At 48.5% G+C, this 5977-nt stretch overlaps 1 long non-coding RNA gene across 1 annotated transcript; it reads left to right on the top strand.

Moving 5' to 3' along the window:
• The first annotated feature begins 1639 nt into the window (after nucleotides 1-1639).
• LOC104874517 lies at nucleotides 1640-4760 on the top strand. Its single transcript, XR_783758.1, has 3 exons — nucleotides 1640-1743; nucleotides 3290-3410; nucleotides 4686-4760. It is a non-coding gene; the product is annotated as an uncharacterized LOC104874517 (long non-coding RNA).
• The last annotated feature ends 1217 nt before the right edge of the window (nucleotides 4761-5977 follow it).

Genomic DNA, 5977 nt, shown 5'->3' with positions numbered 1-5977 from the left:
CTCCGGGGTATGCCTGGCCAGGGCCCGGGTCTCAGAGTTCTGACACCGCCATGCGGCCGCAAGCCTCCTCCAGACCTGTGCAAGTCTCACATCTGTGCCCCCTCTGACGGCTGCAAGGAGGAAGCCCAGCTTCCTGGTAGTCTAGGGGCAGGGCTCTTGTAGTGGCAAAAAGAAAGAAACCACAGACAGACAGACAGACAGACAGACAGTAAATCTGCCTCGGGGAAACATGCATCACCTCACATAGTCAGAGCCGTATTTACCACCCCTTGTGTAACCCTGTTATAATGATGTGGGTGTAAGGCTTGGGATTTATTTAGTTTTCAGTGCTGGCGCCTGAACCCAGGGCCTCCTACATGCTAAGCGCCTGCTCCTCCCACGGCTCCACCTCCAGCCTTGAGCCTGGGATTTTCGGCGGCATCTACAAGACCAACAAGGTCACATCTGGGCTTCCTCTTGCCTTTGACCTCCCGTCTCTCATCACCTGCAGCCTTTTGCATCCGTAGCTGGCGCACGGCTGGGGCGGAGACAGAGGCAGATCTGTGCATTTCAGCGCAATCCATCCATCTCCTCAACTACCGCTTCCTACTCGTCCTGCGCGTAATCGCAGAGTACGACGGTGTCCTGCAGGGTCACCGAGAACACAGCTACAGCCTGCCCTTCCGGAGGTGTCTCAGCAGCCCAGACCGGTCGTCCCCTGAAACTCCTCCCCACTGCCAGGTCAGCCCTGACTGATAACTTACTTCAGCTACCACACTCCTGGCCACAGATGTAATTTTCTGGTATCTTTGTAGTTGTGGATTATAGTTGTTATTTCTGGTCTCTGTACCTTTTAAAACTCAAGTGGTAACCATAGCCATCTAGACACTGCTAGCGCCCTAGTGAAAGTGATGAACAAAATCATCGTAAAAGGGCTACACAGAATTTAATTTAGTGTTGCTTTTCATTTTCAGAGTAGTTAATTGTAAATACCTGGTCAAAATTCGGTCCCTTGATCTCTCTGCAATTCCATAATCATGGACGACATGAACTATGGACAACTCTCTGGCCAGTTCATGCTGAAGGAAAGGTGCGGCCGGACCCAGGGAACTGCAGGTAGGGTTTGGGGGTTACTCCCCAACGAGTGGCCGTCCAGTTAGGACAGAGAACACAGTGCTCTGTCCCGCTGTGGAATTCCCAATCTAAGGCACGGGAAGATTTGCATAGCTGTTGTCACTGTATGGAAAGGGTGCAAGAGCAGAGGCCATTCAGGCCCGCTAAGACTCAGTTTCCAGGTTCCCGTTTCTCTGAAAGATGGAAGGTGGTACTTGTGTCTGGAGGCTGTGAGATGCTAAGAGCCAGCGTCCCGGTGCACAGGTGAGCAACCCCAGAATCTACTGCCCAAGTTACAGGTCACTGGCTATCAATAAATCACTGCTGGAAAGTTACCCAAACACCGGGCTGTGTTTTGCATTTGTTAAATGAGAAAGATAATGTCAATGTTGGTGATAATGTAAAGATTAACTTGATTATGTAAAATAGCTACATCAGTGCCAGGCACAAAGCAATAATGTGATGTACATGAGGTCTGTAGCATTCTCCATCAAAGCAAAAATACCTTTTTGTTTGTTTGTTTGTGTTTCAGTGTTTCAACACTGGTCTCACTATGTAGTCCAGTCTGGCCTTGGACTCACTATGTAGCTGATGCTTATCTTGACTTGTTGAGATTCTCTGTCCTTAGCCCCCTGAGTGCCGGGATTACAGGTGTGTGCCACCTCTCCCTTTCCAAAGCAACCAAAAGATGTTTTAATCAGCCCTCTTAACTCTTATTGCCACACATTTCCAAGCATTTTACAATGATTGTCTGGCATTTCTGAATATTATTTCTAGGAAGATATTAAAGTGCAATGCAGGCAAAAGAAAATCTTTTGAACTAAGAATCAGGATATGGAGTCTCTCTTTTTTTTTTTTTGTCAGTAACTAATTTGATCTTAAGTGATTCAGGTTTTCGGCTTCCTCACCTAAATAACAAGGGAAGTATTATGGCTATTATCTGGATGGTCCCCAAAGCCTCATAGGCTCATATGTGGAGCTTTGGGAGGTGATTGGACCATGGGAGTGTGATACTCACCCTGGATTGGTCCACTGATGAGCTGATAGCTAAATGTGACATTAGAAAGTGAAGCCGGGTTGGAGGAGGTGGTCACTGGGGGCGTGGCCTGGAAAGGTCGATCTCCCTCCTCCTCCCTTGATCTCTCTGCTTTCTGATGCCATATGGTGAACAGCTCTCCTCTGCCAGGCCCCTCTGCCAGGCCGCCCTCCCTCAGAGCCAGTGACTATGGACTGAGATCTCTACAACTGAGCCAAATAAACCTGTTCTTCTTTAAGTGTGGGTGTTGGGTATTGTGTCACAGTGGCAAGAAAATAAACTAATAATCTGTAGGACCCTTCCAGCTCTAACTGTCTCCCCAAAGAGACTCTATTTTATACCATTACCCTGACACAATTAGGATGTCTTTCTATGAAAGCCATTTTCAACAAATATATTTGCTTAAATCTGTTAAGCTCTTTTTGTTTTGGTTTTGTTGTTGTTGTTGTTTTGTTTTGTTTTTGGTTTGTGGTACTGGGGTTTGAACCCAGGACCTTTGTACTGAGCTCCATTGCAAGCTTTTTTATTTTTTATTTTGAGATGGGTTCTTACTAAATTGCTACATTTCCCGGGTTGGGCTTGAATTTGTGTTATTTATTTCTGCCATAGCCTTCCAGTGTTGGGATTGTAGGCAACAATCCCAGGCATGTTGGACAAGAAATGTGACAAAATACATGTTTCCATTATAGTTTCAAGAACAACAAAATGTACTCTATCTAAAGAAACATTTTAGTAAAATTAGCTTCCAGTTCAGAGCAAGTTGAGAATTTCCGGTGAGACTCACCTGAAGGAGAGAGAGAGATCTGGAGGAGGGAGGGGCAGCATGTAGAATGCCTCCAGGACAGGTTCAGTTATGCTTGAAACTTTGGCGTTCATTTAGTTTTGTTAGCATATTTTTAGGAAACATAATAAATATATTTATCCTGGGCAGGAGGAAAGAGTTGGTGGACGATGGGTAGATGGATGGATGTTGGATGGGTAGGTGAATGGATGGATTGGTGGATGAGAGGTGGGTGGAGAGAGAGAGGGAGAGAGGAAAAGGAGAATAGCGAGCTACAGAGCACAATCAGAAAGACATCGTCCATAGCCCCCAAACTGAAAGGTAATGGGAAGCCTAGGATCTTTAGAAATGTCACAAAAAGACTTTTTCTAACCTTCTAGATAAAAGGAGACTAAGAGAATATACAATTCTTGATGAAAACCTTGGGTGACACACTGGCCTGCCTGCATTACTCTCGGCTGCTTCCGGGGGGAGACTTTAATATGAAGAGAAAGGACAAGGGTGAGTGTGGCCGGACAACGGTAATGCTTGGATGTACTGGGAGCATCTGTAGGTATGCATCTCACTGCTCTTGTCACCTGTCATAGGTGTGAAGTCCCTGACAACAAAATGCTTCTCAAAAGAAATGCCTTGCACATCTTTTCAGTGTGTAAATTATGATACAGATGAAAAAGCAAAACCAAACTGTGGATCACACAGCGTTTCCAGCTGAGCTCCACCCTCTGCACACCCCCGTCCGTGGCAGAGAGGCCGTAGGAGGCCGCGCGGGTCCTGACGCGTGCTCCTCTCTGCTTGTGGCACCCTGGCACCGAGAGCCACAGGCTGCCTGCCTCCCACCTCTGAGCAGCCGTTACACTGTGGTGTCAATTGGGTAACATCGAGAGAAGAAAATGGGAACCTCCAGATGCAAATGAAGCTTGTGGTGAAGCCTTTAAAAGTTAAAATTCAAAAGCAGCCCAGGGGAATTTCTTTTCCTCGACTGAGGCAGCCGTGATACCCGAATGGACAAACGGGAGGGGACTGCACAGACAGTGACCACGGCCTCCTGCGCTCAGGGGAGGGATGGACTTGGGTGCTCTGGACCCCAGAAGAAAGATGGGGGAGGAAAGGTGGCAGGAGAGGGACCAGGCCCTGATCACGTGGATCAGCCCCCCACCCAGTGACCACCGGTACTGTGCTGTGTACTAATTAGAAAATAAAACACATTTTCATTTTTATTTTATTTCTTTTATTATTTTTTTGTTTTGTTTTTTTGAGACAGGGTCTCACTATGTAGTTGACACTGACCTGGAACTCACTATGTAGCCCAGGCTGGTCTCAAACACACAGCGATCCTCCTGCCTCAGCCTCCCGAGTGCTAGGATGACAGGCGTGCACCACCACGCCCGGCTTTAAAACACATTTTTAAATGAAAAGAGAAATACAGGTATTTGCACATCTTTTAACCACCAAAAAGATGATGAATTTAAAAAGGAAGCCTTCTCAAAGGTGGAAAATCTTTGCCGTTTCTCTGCACTTGAAGCTATAATGCACGACCTGGCCAGATGGAAGGAAAGGCGTCCCCAAGTGTGGCCTTGGTGTACACTGGTGCAGCACCAAGGAGAGGCGCCCACAGAGGGGAGGGGAGGGAAGGGAAGGGGACACGCTGTGTGCCCAGGGAGCGTCACAGGGGACTTTATGGAAACAAAGACGGGCAAGAGGAGCCAGCACTAAGCAAGGCTGGCAGGCTTGGCAGCGTCCACCAAGGCTGAGTGCATCTGATTCCTCTTTCCTTAGGGCCACGCGGGACAAAGGGGGACTCTTAACTCCAGCCCTGAGGACCACGGGGGAAGAGGTGCAGGTACACCAGGATTCAGCTGTGTAAAGGGTAAGCATGAGGACAGCTAATCGCTGGATTGTGAGTGGGGTGGAGGAACACTTTATCCTCTGAAAGACCCCTTAGCAGGCACGCGCTTCTCATCCCAGCACCCAGAAGGCTGAGGCAGGAGGGTCATGGTGAATTCAAGGCCAGCCTAGAATACGTAGGGAGACTCTGTCTCAAAAATAAATAATGGAGGGCGGGGAGGGAGAGAGAGAGGGAGAGAGAGACTCCTGGCTGCTGTCTAAGAGCTCACTGGTAACAGGGGCTCCCCACCTTGGCTGCGACTTGGCACATCCACCGAACCTTCCTCCTGCTCTGCACCTCTGCAATCTCTGCAGAGTAAGGCAGCATCTGTACAGCCAGAGAAACCTTCGTCTGAGGGGAGAGTGGTCCTGGGTTTCACACATCCAGCACTGAATTGGACGCACATCTGTTTCTGTTTATCCTGTGAGGAGCTTGGCTGAAAAGGGCCACACAGAGGGTTAGGACAAGAGATGACATAGGCTTAGGTCAGTGTGGTTTGAAGCTCTTTCATCTCTAGTCAGTGTCCCTTTAAAAACATTCTTTTTTTGGTAGTGGAGATTGAACTCAGGACCTTTTCACTCTTTTCTTTATTTGTTTGTGCATTATTTACATATTTATGTCATTTTTTTTTTAGAGACAGGGTCTTGCTAAATTCTAAGTAGCACAGGCTGGCCTGACCTATGACCCTCCTGCCTCAGCCTCCCAGAGTGCTGAGGTTCCAGACATGCACCACTGAGATCAGCTTAGTGGAGCATCCTAGGACAAACGTCTGAGTATGTCTTTGTACCTGTAAAGTGGGTACAAAACTCATACCCACTTTACAGGAATATCTGAAGATTAAATGTAACCAAAGGGCACTGAACTATGTCCCTAGTCCCTTTTTTATTTTTTAAGACAGGGTCTCACTTAGTTGCCAAGGTTGGGCCCAAACTAGCAAGCTCCTGCCCCAGCCTCCCTGGAGCTGGGGTCACAGGTATGTGCCCCCAGTAGCAGAGCTGCAGGCGTGTTCTCAGGACAGCCACGTGTCCTGTGTCCCACCCACCACACAGGGCGAGGGGAGGCTGCAGGGGCCACGCGGGTCCCCCCGAACCGACCCTAGCGGTCACTCACTTCCCCGGGGCCTCTTCCCGCGGTCCCAGCTCTGGGCTGGAATGACCTGTCCGGAGATCTGCAGGCGTCTCAG

Source organism: Fukomys damarensis, unplaced genomic scaffold, assembly GCF_012274545.1.
Source record: "Fukomys damarensis isolate Sample0158 unplaced genomic scaffold, DMR_v1.0_HiC HiC_scaffold_25, whole genome shotgun sequence".
Taxonomy (NCBI): Eukaryota; Metazoa; Chordata; class Mammalia; order Rodentia; family Bathyergidae; genus Fukomys; species Fukomys damarensis.
This window is presented reverse-complemented; position numbering and strand designations above follow the sequence as displayed.